Below are 20,847 nucleotides of genomic sequence, written 5' to 3'. Positions count from 1 at the left end.
AATACAAGTTTCTCATAAACTTTGTATAAACCCAAAATCTTTGATCATCTCATCAAAGCGTACATTCCAACTCCAAGATGCTTACTCCAGTCCTTAGAAGGATCGCTGGAGCCAGCATACCTTTTAGCATCCTTAGGATCGACAAAAACTTTCTGATTATATCACATACAACCTTTCCTTACGAAAACTGGTAAGGAAACTCATTTTTGACATCCATCTGCCAGTTTTCATAAATGCAGCTAATGATAGCATGATTCCGACGGACTTTAAGCATCGCTACGGATGAGAAAATCTCATCGTAGTCAACTCCTTGAACTTGTGAAAAACTCTTCGCCACAAGTCGAGCCTCATAGATGGTAACATTACCATCCACGTCCGTCTTCTTCTTAAAGATCCATTTATCTCAATGGCTTGCCTGATCATCGGGCAAGTCCACCAAAGTCCATGCTTTGTTCTGATACATGGATCCTATCTCGGATTTCCTGGCTTCTAACCATTTGTTGGAATTCGGGCCCACCATCGCTTCTCCATAGCTGGTAGGTTCATTGTTGTCTAGCAACATGACCTTCAAGACAGGATTACTGTACCACTCTGAAGCAGTACGCATCCTGCTCACCCTACGAGGTACGGTAGTGACTTGATCCGAAAGTTTCATGATCACTATCATAAGCTTCTACTTCAATTGGTGTAGGTGCCACAGGAACAACTTCCCTGTGCCCTGCTACACACTATTTGTAGTGACGGTTCAATAACCATATCAAGTCTCCACCATCCTCCACTCAATTTCGAGACAACTTTTCCTCGAGAAAGGACCCGATTCAAGAAACAATCCCTATTGCTTTCGGATCTGAATTAGGAGTATACCCAACTGTTTTGGGGTGTCCTATGAAGAGATTTTTATCCGCTTTGGGTTCGAGCTTATCAACCTGAAACCTTTTCACATAAGCGTCGCAGCCCCAAACTTTTAAGAAACGACAACTTCAGTGTTCTCCAAACCATAGTTCAAACGGTGTCGTCTCAACGGAATTACGTGGTGGCCCTATTAAAGTGAGTGTGGTTGTCTCTAATGCCTAACCCATGAACGATAGTGTAATTCGATAAGAGACATCATGGTACGCACCATATCCAATAGGTCAATGGTGTCCCTCACAGGTCAGGGTATTAATTGTGAAACAATTTCCACAATGTCTTAATTGCGTGCCAAAGCTCGTAACTCAGATACTCATCTCTATGATCATATCATAGACATTTTATCCTCTTGTCACAATGATCTTCAACTTCACTCTGAAATTACTTGAACCATTCAATAATTCAGACTTGTGTTTCATCAAGTAAATATACTCAATATCTACTCGAATCATCTGTGAAGTAAGAACATAACGATATTCACTACATGCCTCAGCACTCATTGGACTGCACACATCAAAATGTGTTACTTCCAACAAGTTGCTATCTTGTTCCATCTTACTGAAAACGAGGCTTTTCAGTCATCTTGCCCATGTGGTATGATTTGCATATCTCAAGTGATTCAAAATCAAGTGAGTCCAAACGATCCATCTGCATGGAGTTTCTTCATGCGTATACACCAATAGACATGGTTCGCATGTCTCAAACTTTTCAAAAACGAGTGAGTCCAAAGATCCATCAACATGGAGCTTCTTCATGCGTTTTATACCAATATGACTTACATGGAAGTGCCACAAGTAAGTGGTACTATCATTACTATCTTATATCTTTTGGCATGAAAATGTGTATCACTACGATCGAGATTCAAACATTTTAGGTGCAAGACCATTGAAGGTATTATTCAAATAAATAGAGTAACCATTATTCTCCTTAAATGAATAACCGTATTGCGATAGACATAATCCAATCATGTCTATGCTCAACGCAAACACCAAATGACAATTATTCAGGTTTAATACTAATCTTGATGGTAGAGGGAGCGTGCGATGTTTGATCATATCAAACTTGGAAACACTTCCAACACATATCGTCAGCTCACCTTTAGCTAGTCTCCGTTTATTCCGTAGCTCTTTTATTTCAAGTTACTAACACTTAGCAACCGAACCGGTATCTTAATACCCTGGTGCTACTAGGAGTACTAGTAAAGTACACATTAACATAATGTATATCCAATATACTTCTATCGACCTTGCCAGCCTTCTCATCTACCAAGTATCTAGGGTAATTCTGCTCCAGTGGTTGTTCCCCTTATTACAGAAGCACTTAGTCTCGGGTTTGGGTTCAACCTTGGGTTTCTTCACTAGAGCAGCAACTGATTTGCCGTTTCATGAAGTATCCCTTCTTGCCCTTGCCCTTCTTGAAACTAGTGGTTTTCACCAACCATCAACAATTGATGCTCCTTCTTGATTTCTACTTTCGCGGTGTCAAACATCGCGAATACCTCAAGGATCATCATATCTATCCCTGATATGTTATAGTTCATCACGAAGCTCTAGCAGCTTGGTGGCAATGACTTTGGAGAAACATCACTATCTCATCTGGAAGATCAACTCCCACTCGATTCAAGTGATTGTTGCACTCAGACAATCTGAGCACAAGCTCAACGATTGAGCTTTTCTCCCTTAGTTTGCAGGCTAAGAAAATCGTCGGAGGTCTTATACCTCTTGACGTGGGCACGAGCCTGAAATCCCAATTTCAGCCCTCGAAACATCTCATATGTTCCGTGACGTTTCGAAAAAACGTCTTTGGTGCCTCAACTCTAAACCGTTTAACTGAACTATCACGTAGTTATCAAAATGTGTATGTCCGATGTTCGCAACATCCACAGACGACATTTGGGGTTCAGCACACTAAGCAGTGCATTAAGGACATAAGCTTTCTATTGTCCGCATAATCGCTACTGTCAACTTTCAACTATATTTTCTCTAGGACATATCTAAACAGTGGAACTAAAGCGCGAGCTTACGACATAATTTGCAAAGATCTTTTGACTATGTTCAGGATAATTAAGTTCATCTTATTAACTCCCACTCAGATAGACATCCTCTAGTCATCTAAGTGATTACATGATCCGAGTCAACTAGGCCGTGTCCGATCATCACGTGAGACGGACTAGTCATCATCGGTGAACATCTTCATGTTGATCGTATCTACTATACGACTCATGCTCGACCTTTCGTCTCTTGTGTTCCGAGGCCATGTCTGTACATGCTAGGCTCGTCAAGTCAACCTAAGTGTTTCGCGTGTGTAAATCTGGCTTACACTCGTTGTATGTGAACGTAAGAATCTATCACACCCGATCATCACGTGGTGCTTCGAAACGACGAACTTTTGCAATGGTGCACAGTTAGGGGGAACACTTTCTTGAAATTTTAATGAGGGATCATCTTATTTACTACCGTCGTTCTAAGCAAATAAGATGCATAGACATGATAAACATCACATGCAATCAAATAGTGACATGATATGGCCAATATCATTTTGCTCCTTTTGATCTCCATCTTCGGGGCTCCATGATCATCATCGTCACCAGCATGACACCATGATCTCCATCATCATGATCTCCATCATGTGTCTTCATGAAGTTGTCTCGCCAACTATTACTTCTACTACTATGGCTACCGGTTAGCAATAAAGTAAAGTAACTACATGGCGTTGTTCAATGACACGCAGGTCATACAATAAATTAAGACAACTCCTATGGCTCCTGCAAGTTGTCATACTCATCGACATGCAAGTCATGATTCCTATTACAAGAACATGATCAATCTCATACATCACATGTCATTTATCACATTCTTCTTGGCCATATCACATCACATAGCATACCCTACAAAAACAAGTTAGACGTCCTCTAATTGTTGTTTGCATGTTTTACGTGGCTGCTATGGGTTTCTAGCAAGAACGTTTCTTACCTACGCAAAACCACAACGTGATATGCCAATTGCTATTTACCCTTCATAAGGACCCTTTTCATCGAATCCGTTCCGACTAAAGTGGGAGAGACTGGCACCCGCTAGCCACCTTATGCACCAAGTGCATGTCAGTCGGTGGAACCTGTCTCACGTAAGAGTACGTGTAAGGTCGGTCCGGGCCGCTTCATCCCACAATACCGTCGAAACAAGATTGGACTAGTAACGGTAAGCATGGTGAACAAAATCAACGCCCACAACTACTTTGTGTTCTACTCGTGCAAAGAATCTACGCAATAGACCTGGCTCATGATGCCACTGTTGGGGAACGTAGCAGAAAATTCAAAATTTTCCTACGAGTCACCAAGATCTATCTATGGAGAGACTAGCAACGAGGGGAAGGAGAGTGCATCTACATACCCTTGTAGATCGCTAAGTGGAAGCGTTCAAGAGAACGGGGTTGAAGGAGTCGTACTCGTCGTGATCCAAATCACCGGAGATCCTAGTGCCGAATGGACGGCACCTCCGCGTTCAACACATGTACAGCCCGGTGCCGTCTCCCATGCCTTGATCCAGCAAGGAGAGAGGGAGAGGTTGAGGAAGACTCCATCCAGCAGCAGCACAACGGCGTGGTGGTGGTGGAGGAGCGTGGCAATCCTGCAGGGCTTCGCCAAGCACCGCGGGAGAGGAGAAGGGAGAGAGGTAGGGCTGCGCCTAGGGAGAGGTTAAAACTCCTCTATTGGCAACCCAAAACCCTCAAGTATATATAGGGGAGAGGAGGGCTGCGCCCCCACCTAGGGTTCCACCCCTAGGGGCGGCGGCCAGCCCAAACCCATCTAGGGTGCGGCCAAGGGGGGAAGAGGGGAAACTTGCCCCCCAAGTTAGGTGGGTGCGCCCCCTCTCCCAAACCCTAGGCGCCTTGGGCCCTTGTGGGGTGGGGGGGCGCACCAGCCCTACCTGGGGCTGGTCCCCTCCCACACTTGGCCCATGCAGCCCTCCGGGGATGGTGGCCCCACTTGGTGGACCCCCGGGACCCTCCCGATGGTCCCGGTACGTTACCGATAAAACCCGAAACTTTTCTGGTGACCAAAACAGGACTTCCCATATATAATATTTACCTCCGGACCGTTACGGAACTCCTTGTGACGTCCGGGATCTCATCCGGGACTCCGAACAACATTCGGTAACCACATACTAACTTCCTTTATAACCCTAGTGTCATCGAACCTTAAGTGTGTAGACCCTACGGGTTCGGGAACCATGCAGACATGACCGAGACGTTCTCCGGTCAATAACCAACAGCGGGATCTGGATACCCATGTTGGCTCCCACATGTTCCACGATGATCTCATCGGATGAACCACGATGTCAAGGACTCAATTGATCTCGTATACTATTCCCTTTGTCTAGCGGTATAGTACTTGCCCGAGATTCGATCGTCGGTATACCGATACCTTGTTCAATTCATTACCGGCAAGTCTCTTTACTCATTCATAACACATCATCCCGTGATCAACCCCTTGGTCACATTGTGCACATTATGATGATGTCCTACCGAGTGGGCCCAGAGATACCTCTCCGTTTACACGGAGTGACAAATCCCAGTCTCGATTCGTGTCAACCCAACAGACACTTTCGGAGATACCTGTAGTGCACCTTCATAGCCACCCAGTTATGTTGTGACGTTTGGTACACCCAAAGCATTCCTACGGTATCCGGGAGTTGCACAATCTCATGGTCTAAGGAAATGATACTTGACATTAGAAAAGCTTTAGCATACGAACTACGATCTTTGTGCTAGGCTTAGGATTGGGTCTTGTCCATCACATCATTCTCCTAATGATGTGATCCCGTTATAAACGACATCCAATGTCCATGGTCAGGAAACCGTAACCATCTATTGATCAATGAGCTAGTCAATTAGAGGCTTACTAGGGACATGGTGTTGTCTATGTATCCACACATGTATCTGAGTTTCCTATCAATACAATTATAGCATGGATAATAAACTATTATCATGAACAAGGAAATATAATAATAGCTAATTTATTATTGCCTCTAGGCATATTTCCAACAGTCGTGTCCTCGTAGGTCTTCTGACCTCCTCTCCAAGTCTCGTAGGTGTCTTTTGGTCCAAAAAAAATCATCACGAATGTTTTATTCCGTTTGGACTCTGTTTCATATTCCTTTTCTGTAAAACTCAAAACTAAATAAAAAATAGAAACTGGCACTTGCTCTAGGTTAATAGGTTAGTCCCAAAAATAATATAAAATAGCATATTGATGCATATAAAACATCCAAAATAGATATGTTGGAGACGTTTTATGAGGCAACTCACGGGAATTTTGTACTAACTAGCACATATGCCGGTGCGTTGCGACGGAGAGATTTTTTTGGCGAGAAGCAACGATAAGATAATTGATGTGTCATCCAAAAAAGGTCTTCACACTGATAGGCGACAGAGCAAGGAGTTATGGTCTTCTCGTTGGATATGTTTGACACGGAAAATCTTAATTGTGCTGGGGTTGGTCGGCGTGGTGGCGAGCACCCAACTCATGCCTTTTTGCCTCCGGGTCTGTCTCCATTTTCGGGTTGTGCCTGCCAGCTCATTTGGTGGCTACGCGGCGAACTTGGGACACGGTTGCTTCGACCACTCTATCCTACGACACGTAGCCAGGTCGATTATTAATTGTAGTGCATAAATCTCGTTTTATTAGCATAATTAGGCATGAATGTCCTTACTTTTTAGGGTTTATTCTCTTTGATTATTTTAGTGCTCAAGTGCCGATAATTTTGCTCTAATTAAAACCAAACAACATATTCTCTTTTATTGGCATATGCCAACAGTTTCTTTCATTTACACTCAACCAGCATAGAACGACCATGCACTGCTAACCTATGGCCAGCGCGAGTATTTAAGAAAATAATATAGAGTCAGATTAGGAATATATATTAAAAAAATTGAACATTCAAAAAAATATGAATTGGTGAATATTCTTGGAAATGTGAACAATTTTTTAAATCCCGAACAATCAAAAATCCGAACAGTTATTTTTTGAAAATTCCAATATTTTTGGAAAAACACGAACAAAATTAGAAACATTAATATGTTTTGAGATTCACAAATAATATTTTTAAAACATGAAAATTGTACAAAAACACAAATATTTTTGAATTTTTGATTTTTTAAGGGGAACATTCAAAAAATATTTAGAAAATGTTTTCTTAGACGAAAGTATTCTTTTGGTTTGTGAATATTTCACTAAAACATGAATATTTTAACATATGGAACATTTATAAAATGTAACTTTTATTAAAAAATCTTGAAGACTTTTTGAAAAACACAAACATTTTCAAAAAAACGAGAAAATTTCGAAACAAGATTTTTTAAAATTTTCGAATATTTTTCAAATCAGGAACACCACTTTTCAAACAATTGACAGAAAAAAATAAAGATAGAAAAAAGGAAAAGGAAATACAAAAAAGAAGGAGAAAGGAAGAGAAAAAATAAAAATAGAACATCGAAAAAGGGGAAACGGACCGGCCCAATCTTAGGAGCCCTGTGGTTAGTTTCAACAATTTATCGCTTGATGCAAGAATAAGCTCTTCCCAACTGCGTGGGCAATAATAAATGGGCTGGCTTTGTTGGGCCGGAGCACGCGTGGCCCATTGACGGAATTCTGGACAAACATTTGTTCTTTTCTAGCGGATTGACGCACAAAAGTTTAGTACCACCCCGGATACAAAAAAATCTTCTTGACGGTGAACGGATGAAAAAATTGAAGAAATGCACCTTGCTTTTTTAGTAAAAAAAGGTATAGAATCACAAGAGAGAGAGAGAGAGGATGTCATCTAGCTACTGCTATGGACCCTAAGGTCCTGTGGAAACTACTCACACATGGTCATGGTGGCTACTCACACAATGACTCAATTCTCGAAAACTATCTGCTCCAACCCTCTTAAAAAGTTCACTTTAATGAGACCAAAAAGGGATTTTATAGTACGAGGAAAGCATGTAGACAATATTAAAAAGTGAAACATAAACGTCAATTAGATGAAGAAGGAAATACAATCAGAAGAAAAGTGAAAAGGAAAAATAATAAATAGAATGAAAAAAACATAAAGGAAATCGGCCTCGATCTGGTCTGGTTTAGTCCCACCTCGCTAGCGAGAGAGGCGGAGGTGGGAGAGCTGGTGTATATAACTAGCCCATGGAGCACCGGTGCAACTTAAATACCTAGACAGGGTTTACGACTGATCAAGAAGGGTCGTGGCCTAGATCAACGGCTCACATTGCACTTGGCGAGCATGTTGGTCTATCATCTGCCCAATTGGGAGAATGGACGTCAAAATTTATGGTAGAGGGGGTATGCGCTCGCGCGACCCCTGCCAATCCATCAAAATTAAACTTTAGAATTTCATCATTGCAGCTATGCACGTTTTGCAAGTTGCTTCTACTTGGTCAAGCAAGTATACATGGTATTTTTTTTGCTATTAATAGTTTTGCAATGCCAAGAATTTCCAAAACATACAACTCTATGTGAGTGTGGCCACATGAATTTTGTAGCCAGCCAATTAGTAGCCAATATTTCGGCCAATATCTACAAGCTCTAAAGGAAATTTTGGTAACATATGAGGCGGCCTCGGGCCAAAAGGTAAATTTGCAGAAGTCGTCCATATTTTTTGGCAAGGGATGCCCGGACACCACAAAAGAAGAGCTCAAATCGGTTTTGGGTGTGTCCTCAGAGGCTCTAAGTGAGAGGTACCTCGGTCTCCCAACACTGGTTGGAAGATCCAAGGAGGGCACTTTTCAGTATGTCACAGAGAGCTCAAAAGGAAAATGTAGTGGCTGGAAGGGTTTAGGTCTTTTCCAAGAAGGCAAGGGAGGTTCTTATCAAGTCTGGACTCCAATCCGTGCCTACTTTCACCATGAGTTGTTTCCACCTCACAAAGAAAACGTGCCGGAATCTGAATTCTATCTCTTCAAAATTCTGGTGGGGGGCAAAGGATGGTGAGCGCAAGGTACACTGGATCTCCTGGCAAAAGATGTGCATGTCCAAAAGAGATGGGGGTATGGGCTTTCGTGATCCGGTTGCTTTTAACCAAGCACTGCTCGCGAAACAGGCTTGGCGCCTATTGCAATATCCGGAGTCCTTGGTGGCAAGGGTGCTCAAAGCGTGTTATTTACAGGAGGAGTCTATCATGAGTGCTACATGCCCTTCCTCCGCCTCATATACATACCGGAGTATTCTGCATGGCCGGGACCTCCTTAGAGAAGGGCTCGTTTGGAGGATTGGCGATGGATCTCGTGTCAACATTCATCACAGTAATTGGATCCCGAGGAATGGCTCCATGAAGCCACTTGGACAGGTTTATATGCAAGGGGTGACAAGGGTGGCCGATCTTCTTGAGGCTGATGGCAAAACTTGGAACCGGCAGCAAGGGGTGACAACACGCGAAGCAGGTGATGGTGCAAGCGTTGTATGATCTGTGGTTAGCAAGGAATGAGACCCGTGATGGCAAAAGAATAAAGGAGCCACATGAAATATTGGGCTTGGTGGTGATGCACACCACAGAATGGAGGTTGGCAAACCCCAGGAATACGTCCGTGCGAACCGGTCAGCTATCACAGCCATGGGAGCCGCCGGCCGAGGGATGGACCAAGGTCAACGCAGATGGAGCAGTAGGTAAAGGGGCAGGCAATGCCGGGGGAGGAGTGGTGCTCAGGGACCACATGGGAGCGTTCAGAGCAGGGGCATGTCACCTCTTCTCTGGCGTATCTGATCCAGAGGTAGCTGAACTCCTTGCTTGCAGGCGCGCTCTTGAGGTGGCGAGAGATTCGAACGTGCTGCGAGTCCATGTGGAGCTAGACGCTAAGGGGGTTGTGCACATGCTACAAGCTCAAGGAAAGGAACTTTCGGTGGCAGGACCTTTGGTGGAGGAGATCAAAATGATGCTGAGATCTTTTGAGGAGTTTAAGGTTTCGTGGATTCGTCGGTCAGCTAATATTGCCGCACATAAGTTTGCTAGAGTAGCAGTGGATGATGAACTTTGTAAGGTTTGGTTGGGGGCTCCCCCAGACTTCGTTCTTTCTATTTTGTCGGATGAAATTCCGAACTTCGTAAGTTAAATAAAGCGGCAATGATTTGACCCTAAAAAAAGGTATTACAAATCTGATTTGATTCACCATATTCCTTGCGAAGAAATCTTCAAAACAAGGCAAGGCCCTAGACTGTGATAAATAGGTAGTTAGCTTAATCATGGGCTTGCGATGTGACCAGTAACTTACGGGAAGCAATACCATTCTTCAGCTAGGCAATGTTCGCTACTCCCTCTCTCTCTCTCTCTTTACAAGGCGTGCCCGTACCCCTAGGTCGTCAATTTGACCAACTTAATACAAGTCATATATTACAAAAAATATACCAATATAAACTTCATATGTTCTATTTTCAAAAGATATAATTTTGTGTTATATAAACTTCAGACGTTCGCTAAAAAGGCAACGAGACTATGAAGAGTATAATTTGTTCCACAAGAAAAAAGAGATTTTTATTCCGATTCTTGCGAAGATCGAACAATCCATAGTCAAATTATTTGGCAATTAGCAAATAAAGTTCATGCTTTTCAAATAGGTGGGCCATTGATGGAGTTGAATGACGAAGGACATGACACGCTCATGTGCTCTCACTGTGACTGAAATATGGCGTCCCGCATCACACGGGCTTCCACCACCACCAACCACCCCGACATAAAACCACACATGAAAATACTCCACTAATCCAGCGCTCCTCCTCCAAAGCACTTCTCCACCATTCCTCCCACTCTCAAAAGAACCCCCTTTCTCATTTCTTTTCAAAATCATCACACAACATGCGCGTCGGCCCCTTGGAGCCGTTCCAAATCCCTCACCGCCCTCTCCCTCCTCCTTGTTCCCCAATTCTCGGATCCTGAGCCCCTCCTGCTGCTCGCTATGACACGTGCCCACCCAATGTTTGACCGAAATCCGGCCAGGCGGCAGAGAAGATGTATGCGGTGAAGGGCAGCGTGCGGTTGGAGGTGGTGCATTTCGACAAGATCACGACGCGTCTCAAGAAGCTTGCATACGGCCTCAACCAGAACCACCACGACCCGCGCTCGTCGCGTAGAAGGCCTGCGTCGGCATCTACAGGGGCATCACCACCTCCAAGCTCGACAAAATCGTCGCCAAGGTCGTCGCCGCCATGAGTGCCTCCCACCCCGATTACGCCCCCGGTAACCCAATCCCCCTCTCCTCGACTTGTCCCCGGCTGTGTGGCAATCGTCAAGCGTCTTGTACACTCAACAGAGGTGGTGCGTCGTGAGATGGCGTGCTCTGTAGAACTGGATGAAAGTTGGGCGCCACCATCATGATGGTGCTTGACATTGTTGGCGGTGACCACTTATTCACCAGAGTGGATGGAGTCACGCATGCGGGGAGTGGACGAGACGCCCCCAAGCACAACTGAGGCAGGATACAAGTGGAGGATGTACTCACTACACGAATTTGTGGTGGTCATTGCGCGTGGCAGGAAGATCGATGGGGGCATGATGCATCCCTGTAGGATCCAACGTTGTCCGGGGGAGAGGAACCAGGAGGCCCAGGCACAAGTTTCCTCGGCTTGCATCTAAAATTGCCTTACCGGGCGCTCCCAATGGCTCCATTCTCAAAGGATGTCTGCTCCAACCTCATCAAAACAAAATTCACTTTAATGACACCAACAAGGAATTCTTTTATAGTAAAAGTATGAGAAAAAACATGTAGACAATGTTAAAAAGTGAACTATAAACGCCAATTAGATGAAAAGAAGAAAATACAAATGAGAAGAAAAGTGAAAAGGAAAATAATAAATTGAAAAGTAAGAAAAGAAGAAACAAACAAACATAAAAATATGAATCATGGGTCGGGCCATAACCATAAGACGCTCTGTTTGGTTTAGTACCACCTCGCTAGCGAGAGGAGGCGGGGGTGAGAGAGCCGGTGTATATAACTGCCCCCAAGGCATCATTGCAACTTACATACCTGAGCGGGGTTTATGACAGATCAAGAAGGGGTGTGGCCTAGATCAACGACTCATGAATGTTGCAGACCTATTGACTAAGCCTCTTCCACGAGCAAAACATGATCAACACCAAGACTCCATGGGTGTTAGAATCATTACTATGTAATCTAGATTACTGACTCTAGTGCAAGTGGGGGACTGAAGGAAATATGCCCTAGAGGCAATAATAAAGTTGTTATTTATATTTCCTTATATCATGATAAATGTTTATTATTCATGCTGCAATTGTATTAACCGAAAACTTATTACATGTGTGAATACATAGACAAAACAAAGTGTCCCTAGTATGCCTCTACTTGACTAGTTCGTTAATCAAAGATGATTATTTTTTCTGACCATAGACATGTGTTGTCATTTGATGAACGAAATCAGATCATTAGAGAATGATGTGAAGGACAAGACCCATCCGTTAGCTTAGCATATTGATCGTTAAGTTTTATTGATATTGCTTTCTTCGTGACTTATACATGTTCCTCTGACTATGAGATTATGCAACTCCCGAATACCGGAGGTGTGCTATAAAGATGCTCTACAGGTGTCTCGGAAGGTGTTTGTTGGGTTGGCATAGATCGATAATAGGATTTGTCACTCTGTATATCGGAGAGGTATCTCTGGGCCCTCTCGGTAATGCTCATCACTATAAGCCTTGCAAGCAATGTGACTAATAAGTTAGCTGCGAGATGAAGCATTATGGAATGAGTAAAGAGACTTGCTGGTAATGAGATTGAACTAGGTATGATGATACCGACGATCGAATCTCGGGCAAGTAACATACCGATGACAAAGGGAACAACGTATGTTATTGTGCGGTTTGACCAATAAATATCTTCGTAGAATATGTAGGAACCAATATGAGCATCCAGGTTCCTATTGGTTATTGATCGGAGATGTGTCTCGATCATGTTTACATAGTTCTCGAACCCGTAGGGTCCGCATGCTTAACGTTCGATGACGATTATATTATGAGTTATGTGTTTTGGTGACCTAAGTTTGTTCGGAGTCCCGGATGAGAACATGGACATGACGAGGAGTCTCGAAATGGTCAAGAGGTAAACATTGATATATTGGAAGGTTATGTTCGGACACCAAAATAGTTTCAGAGAGGTTCGGACATTTTTCGGAGTACCGTGAGGTTACCGGAACCCCCCGGGAAAGTTAATGGGCCTACATGGGCCTTAGTGGAGAGAGGAGGCAGCGGCCAGGAGGTGGCGCCCCCCCCTCCCAGGCCCAATCCGAATTGCACAAGGGGTGGGGGCGCGGCCCCCCTTTTTCCTTCTCCCTCTCCAATTCTTTCCCCCTTTCCAACTCCGAAAAAGGAAGGGGGAATCCTACTAGGGTGAGGAGTCCTAGTAGGACTCCCCCCTGGCGCGCCCCCTCTAGGTCGGCCGCCCCCCTCCCCTCATTTATATACGTGGGCAGGGGGCACCCCAAAGGCACATCAATTGTTCTCTTAGCCGTGTGTGGTGCCCCCCTTCTAGAGTTTACTCCTCCGGTCATAGCGTCGTAGTGCTTAGGCGAAGCCCCACGCGGATCACATCACCAACACCGTCACCATACCGTCGTGCTGACGGAACTCTCCCTCGACCCTCTACTGGATCAAGAGTTCGAGGGACGTCATCGAGCTGAACGTGTGTTGAACACGGAGGTACCGTATGTTCGGTACTTAGATCGGTTGGACCGTGAAGATGTTCGACTATATCAACCGCATTAACCTAACGCTTACGCCATCGGTCTACCAGGGTACGTGGACACACTCTCCCCCTCTCGTTGCTATGCATCTCCTAGATAGATCTTGCGTGAGCGTAGGATTTTTTTTGAAATTGCATGCTACATTCCCCAACAGTAAGGACGCGTTTGGTTGCTCAGATTAGGCCTAGCCAGGCTCACAAGGGAAGAAAACAGGTTGTTTGGTTGCCTGGCCTGTATCAGAATCTTGGCCCTCACAAACCTTAAAGCAGTCCTCAGTGAGGCCCGCTAGGAACGGCCGAATCGGCCGTTTCCAGCAAGCCAAGCCCGATAAATGCATGGGAGGGGAACACGGCGCTGATCTCCCGCGCCCACGGAGAGAGCTCGTTTGTCTCTGAAAGAGCTGTGGGATGAGTTGGCGTCACCGCCGCCGATTCGGTCGCCTTATATAGCCAACCTCCCCGCAGCAAAAAAACTCCCCCTCGGCATTTCCCTCTCTCGAGCTTTCCCTATGGCGGGATCCACATCAATGATGAGGTAAACTGCGCTACTGCTCTGGCCATCGCTTGATGGCGGTGACGATTCGACTCCTCCTCTTCTCCGACATGTTCAGCGCCTCATTCACGGCTGCTTTGATGATGTCTGTGAGTTCATTCACCCCCTTCTCTCTACTAGTTCTAGCTAGATCTGTGAGCATGTAGCAGTGTTAGATCTGTGACCATGTTGTAGCATTATACACCGCTAATCTGTGTGAGTGTAACGCGAGTATGTGTGCTAGTTTGTTGAACTCCCTACTATGATTTGAGTTGTTGTGTTGAACTAGGTCATCTGTCTATGCATGTGGTAGTGCTTGTTTGATCTGTCCATATGTAGTGTTCGTTCATATTGTTAGTGTTTAATTTAGTGGTAGTTCGTATTGTCCATGTGTAGTGTGTTGTGGTCTTCATGATGCTTACACTTGTAAGACATGAGGACGCAAGAGTTTAGTTAGGCCCTAGTCCTGTCCTAGAGCCTGTTCCTGGCGTCCTACGTCGAGGAGTCCCAGCCTCCCATCCGCCAGATGCCTCCTGGTTCAAATGTTTTTGAGGTGTCGGATACGGTTCCTCAATTTGTGGCTTCAACATTTGTGTTGGCTCAGCCCAATGTTGCAGCTCATGCTGCTGCTCGAAAGGCATCCACAAAGGATAATAAGGACGGCAGGGGCAATCCCATGAAGTGGCAACCATTCCTATCGATGTTCGTGCTTAACAGGCTATGTGGGATCATAGTTAGTGGGGTCAGGACTGACAAGGGCTTCAAGGAGGTGCACTTGAACACTGTTGCAAAGTAGGTGTTCAACTTTTGTGGACATGAGGCCACCTCGACTCAGGTCTACAACCACCTCAAGAAGTGGAGAGCGAGGTGGATCATGGTGTACAAGATCAGAGACCTGAGCGAGGCTTCATGGGATCAGGACATTTGCTCGATCCTTTTGGAGGTAGAGCACTACCAAGGCCACACCGCGGTTAGCTCGCTCACCATGACATTCTAAGTCACCACGTGTTTAAGCCTATGTAGCATGTCATTCTAACTAACCACTATGATGTGTTTCTTTCTTAGACTCACCCCAAGCACGCATAGCTCACCAGTGGAAAAAAAAGCCTAGCTATGGCGTGCCAAAACCAGCCTTGCTGGCGTATACGCCCAACACCACCAATATGGCGCTAGTGAAAATATTTAGTGATGGGGTTGGCAGACATGCCAGTAGTATTTTAGTACTGATGGCGTGTCACCTGGCTAACGCCAGCAATATATCATGTTATATATGGCGTTTATTGTGAACCAGCGCCAACAATTTGTATTTTCTAGTAGTAAAAAATATATACCCAGCTATTAGTATATGTGTAGCCATTTAACTTCTAGTGGTAACTTCAAATCCACAAACATTAGTGATCAACTAGCTAGCTAGCTACAAGCAAAAGTGATCCGCTAGCTAACTACCTACATATATGCACACATTACATGTCTCGACGATGAAGAATGATCTTCATCTCAAGCAACTTGTTCATGTTGCTCTGTCCCTCCTTTCTATAATGGACTATGAGGGTCTTCAGTTCCGCCCTCTCGGCCTTCAAGAGCCGTATCTCCTTCTTCAATTTCTGTTGGTCTTGGTGGCCAGTTTGTCCTTCTGGTCGATGAGCTTCAATTTCTGTTGCAATTTAAGCATGAAAACTCTGTTTCATTTCAGTTCTTCTCAAAAAATTGTCGTGCTTATGCAAACACAAATTGACATCTTTATCATTCTCGTGACAACTAAGGCCCAATTCTTTTGGCCGATTCTCGCATAATCTTGAGAATCGACCCTCCACCCAGCTTCTCTCGGAACCTTGAACTCATATTTTTTTACAATCCTAACTAGGATGCCATCAAAATGGGAGAATTGGCCAAAAGAACGGAGCCTAAAGATACCATCAAAATGTTCGTAATTGCCATCCCTCCCAGTGAACGTTCGTTTGCCGGAGAATTAACAGGTGGGAGTACCATTATCTCTACTCCTAATGGAGTAGTTGGTGAATAGTCTCCATGGTTTATTCTCGCTGGTTTTTTTTCTCTCCTCCCACCACCCCCTCCCATCCTGGTCCATCGGTTCATTTTTCTCTCCACACTTTTTTACAACCAGGACTTTCCTAACGTATAACAAATCACGGATCTAACTTCCTTAAATTATTCATATCAATCGATTCCTTTTATTGGTTCAATTTGTCTTAGGAAACAAATAACAAAATTTTAAGAAACAAATAATAGATTTGAATCTAACTTTCCTAACTTATCTAAATCAATCGATTTCTCTCATTAGTGAAATTTGGTTTAGGAAACAAATAACAGACACGTCACAAACTTTCCTCCCAATAAATAGTTTCTTAACATTTGCAAACTTTCCTAATCAGACACGTCAAAACGGGCAGGTAATGATATCATGTTACCAAACAATAAAACCTCATTTGCATAGAAATTAGTTCAAAATCCTAACTTTCCTAAATTTCTACCTTTCCTTGATAACATCCAATATTTCCTATGTTTTCCACCTATTGAAGGGAATCACCCCTCCATCAATATTAACATTTTTTGGAATGAGATCTCCGAGTTATGATTTTTTTGCGATTCTTCCCAATTGTAACCTCTCCTTCCGCTCCGGCTCCTTCTCGCATAATCACCTCCACCATAGCCAGCTGACGCCACCCTAGACCTCTTGCCTCTCCACACCTTCTCCGCCACCTCCTCCTCGTACTCCATTGACAATCCCTCCGCCACGTTTGTCCACGGTGGTATCGAGGACATGGCACAACAGCGTACCAGTGGTAGAGCAGCGCATAGCAGCAGAAAGAAGCACACAACAGGGGAGGCAAGCGACGATGGTGGAGGGCAGAGATGCGGCCGGCGTGGCTAAGGGGGTGGCCGGCAGAAGATGGCCGCGAACATGTCTACAGCTTGAAATGATTCACTTTCTAGATTTCTGGATTCAAATGTTGCATTGTAACAAATTTGCTTCCTTAAGGCGTGGGATGCTCCTGTGATGACTTGTTTCGCCTCATATATCGTTCCAATTCCTGAAAGCGCATCCATGAGATGTTGCACATTATGTGGAGCAGAAGGGACATCTGAGGAGCTCAATTCGATTTTACTCTCGCTAAATGCTAGAAGAACTTTTTTTATTTCAGTGTTCTTCATTGAGTTGTTCGATTGCCAAACGATTTTCATGCTGCTTAGCATTGGTTGAATTTCATACCATAAGTGAATGTGTGTACAACTTCAAAGGATTCCTTCTAGTTTTCTGGTCTAAAATGGGGCAATGTATCAAATCTGCTTCCTTATGGTGTGGGATACTCCAGTGATAACTTACTTCACATCATATATCGTTCAATTCCTGAAAGCACATCTACCAATGCTGCACATTATGTCGAGAAGAAGGGACATCTGAGGAGTTTTGTTCGCTTCTTGGCTTGCTTCATGTTTGCACAACTCTTTCTATTTTTAGTGTTGTTGTTGTTGGAGGATTTGGTTTGATTTTAATGTTTCATGCTGTTTAACACTTGGTTGAATCTGATACCACACACAAACATGTGTGGAGCTTCACATATGAGCAATTTTTGTCGAGATTTCTGGTCTGTCCTTTCGTTTCTTTCTAGGTGTTGTTGCAACTTTGCGTGGAACATCCAAACATTTTAAGAGCAATATGATTTGCCAAACCAAATTATGAATTACAGAAACAATGGATATTTTGAGATTGTTAGTCTGACTGGTTTACAAACTCTTGGCATTGAATCACAGAACTGACACTGTATCTGCTGATGTGATGCTATTCATTTATTTGCTTTGTTGAGTGAAGTATTCACAAGCTTCTTCTGTACACCACTGGCGAAACCAACACTAGTTACAACTCTTTTATGGTCCATTGTACTTCACCGGCTCTGCAGTTCACTATAATCTCACAAGAAGGCCTTTTTTCTTCTCTGCATAGTTAATGACCCAGTTGCTCTTAAGCTCCTCTAAGCAAGTCAGGTGACTGAGACTGATTGGTTGCCTTGATGCTTGAATAACTGAGTAATATTCGAGGGATCAGTATTGAGCATGGTGAGATTGAGACTTTCAAGATTGTCCATCTGTCCTCGATTCCAGTTCTCCACATCCGTTTCAGCATATTTCTGTCTTCTATATTGAGACTCTCATATATCGTTCCAATTCGTGAAAGCGCACCCACGAGATGCTGAACATTATGTGGAGCAGAAGGGACATCTGAGGAGCTCAGTTCGATTTTACTCTCGCTAAATGCTGGAAGAACTTTTTTTATTCCATTGTTCTTCATTGAATTGTTCGATTGCCAAACGATTTTCATGCTAATTTGGCACCATAAGTGAACATGTGTATAACTTCAAAGGATTTCCTTTTAAGTTTCTGGTTTAAAATGCTGCCATGTATCAAATCTGCTTCCTTAAGGCGTGGGATACTCCAATGATGACTTACTTCACATCATATATCGTTCCAATTCCTGAAAGCACATCTACCGATGTTGCACATTATGTCGAGCAGAAGGGACATCTGAGGAGTTTCGTTCGCTTCTTGTCTTGCTTCATGTTTGGACAACCATTTCTATTTTTAGCGTTGTTGTTGTTGGAGGATTTGGTTTGATTTTAACCTTTTCATGCTGTTTAACACTTGGTTGAATCTGATACCACACACAAACATGTTTGGAGCTTCACATATGAGCAATTTTTCTGTCGAAATTTCTGGTTTGGCCTATCGTTTCTTTCTGGGTGTTGTTGCAACTTTGTGTGGAACATCCAAACATTTTAAGAGCAAGGCAAACATGTGTGGAACTTCACATATGAGCAATTTTTCTGTCGAGATATCTCGTCTGGCCTTTCGTTTTCTTTCTGGGTGTTGTTGCAATGTGGAATATCCAAACGGGAAAATTTACGAGCAAGGCAAACATGGGTGGAGCTTCACATATGAGCAAACACATGTGTACAAACCAGTGTTCTAGTCGCATCCACTTTGTCTCTGTCAGCAAGCCGAGATGTCTCGTTCATTTGACGAGGGGAGCTGTATGGTGCTCAATCTATTGCCTAAGCCAGGATATATTGGCATCTGAAAGATCCAGTACATGGTGCATCTCTTATTGTAAAGTTATCCTTCAAAAAAGATTCAGTGCATGATTGAGTGCATGGAGTGATCTGGAGCTATGGACAGCTTCTCCCCTGAAGCTTAAAACCTGTAGTTTCTGTTCAGATTTTGTAGGGTGCTGGAATGTTTGGAACTTCGGTTTCGTACCTGTTTTTGCTTTCTCTCCGCGCTGCGATAGGCAGAGGTCGGTGAACAGAATTGGAAGTGGCTGTGATGTGCTCTCCTTTTTGATGAAACGGAACCGGGGTCCAACATTTTTTTCTGGGGAAAAAAATAGTCACATTTCGTTTTGCAGGTTATTTTGTTGGTTCATAATAAGCAAAACCATCCCTTGCCAAAAGAAAAAAAAACCTAGCTTGCAGCTTGACGGACGGGTTGGTACAGAAGGGGACAGAACAAGGGGAAGTGATAAGATGTTTGTCCAGGACCAGGAATATCACGCAATTGGGTAACTCTACGAGGCTGAAGATGTAGATGTTCCTGCAACCCACCTTGTTATACATCTTGTCCATTTGTTGTCCATCCGGCGGTCCATAATCAACTGGTGCATCTGGTGCACCCATTGATGTGTTGCACATGATACACTCTTCTCGGCACTCCCTTGCCTTCTGTATGCCAAAGGATTTTTCTTCTGCTGCTCTGATGATAGTATATTATTGTGTTTCTTTATTAATTTTTGTTGGACCATTTGGAATGAACCCCGTCACAAGAGTGCTCCTCCAACCGTCTCAAGAACATCAAACTCTAACCGAAACTTTGGGTTGCCACTGGTGCCAACAAACAAGGGAATATAATACCGGGATAGTGATGATCTTTTTGTAACAAGTGGCATATGTCCTCATGTGCATCGTGCAAACCATCTATTCCCTTAATCGGATGAGGCAAATCTTATGCCTCCGTTTTGAATAAAAAACAGTACTCCCTCTGTTCTTTCAATCTAAAAAAATGTCTTATATTAATGAGCAGAGGTAGCATATTATTACTTCCCACAAAAAAAAGTATTATTACTACATTTTTTCCGGCGATGTTCCTTTTTTAGGGGTTTTTCCAGCGACATTCTGATCTCCTCGTTTGCAGCGTGTACCTATGTTGAGAAAAAAAATCAAGCGAGCTTGCACCCAAACATAATTAGGCCTGCCGAACACAATTGCCCCCACACAGGGAATCAGGCCCCATGCAGAATCACGGGCCTGTGAAACACAAGTACCCTCACGGGTAATCAGGCCTGCGAGCTTGTACCCAACAACTGGCTAATGAAGCACATCCCCTAAAAAAAGGCTAATGAACCACAGCACTATGGTTTGGTTTAGTACCACCTCGCCAGCCGAACAAGGGAGGTTGGGAGAGCATGAGTATATAATTAGCACCAGGGCAACGTTAAACATACTTACCTGGACGGGGTCGACGGCCGATCAAGAAGGGTCGTGGCCTAGATCAATGGATCACATTGCACCTGGTGAGCGCGTTGGCCTACCATCTCCTCAAGTGGGAGAGTGGACGTCGTAATTTGTGGTAGAGGGGGTACGCGTTCGCGCGGCCCTGCC

At 44.0% G+C, this 20,847-nt stretch overlaps 2 non-coding genes across 2 annotated transcripts; both read left to right on the top strand.

The window, feature by feature from the left end:
• Window positions 1-8,107: 8,107 nt before the first annotated feature.
• On the top strand, window positions 8,108-8,268 carry LOC123140208 (U1 spliceosomal RNA). The gene has a single exon (XR_006469860.1). It is a non-coding gene; the product is annotated as a U1 spliceosomal RNA (small nuclear RNA).
• A 12,418-nt stretch (window positions 8,269-20,686) lies between these two features.
• Window positions 20,687-20,847, top strand: LOC123140195 (U1 spliceosomal RNA). Its single transcript, XR_006469848.1, has one exon. It is a non-coding gene; the product is annotated as a U1 spliceosomal RNA (small nuclear RNA).

This window comes from Triticum aestivum, chromosome 6B, assembly GCF_018294505.1.
Source record: "Triticum aestivum cultivar Chinese Spring chromosome 6B, IWGSC CS RefSeq v2.1, whole genome shotgun sequence".
NCBI classification, from domain to species: domain Eukaryota; kingdom Viridiplantae; phylum Streptophyta; class Magnoliopsida; order Poales; family Poaceae; genus Triticum; species Triticum aestivum.
This window is presented reverse-complemented; position numbering and strand designations above follow the sequence as displayed.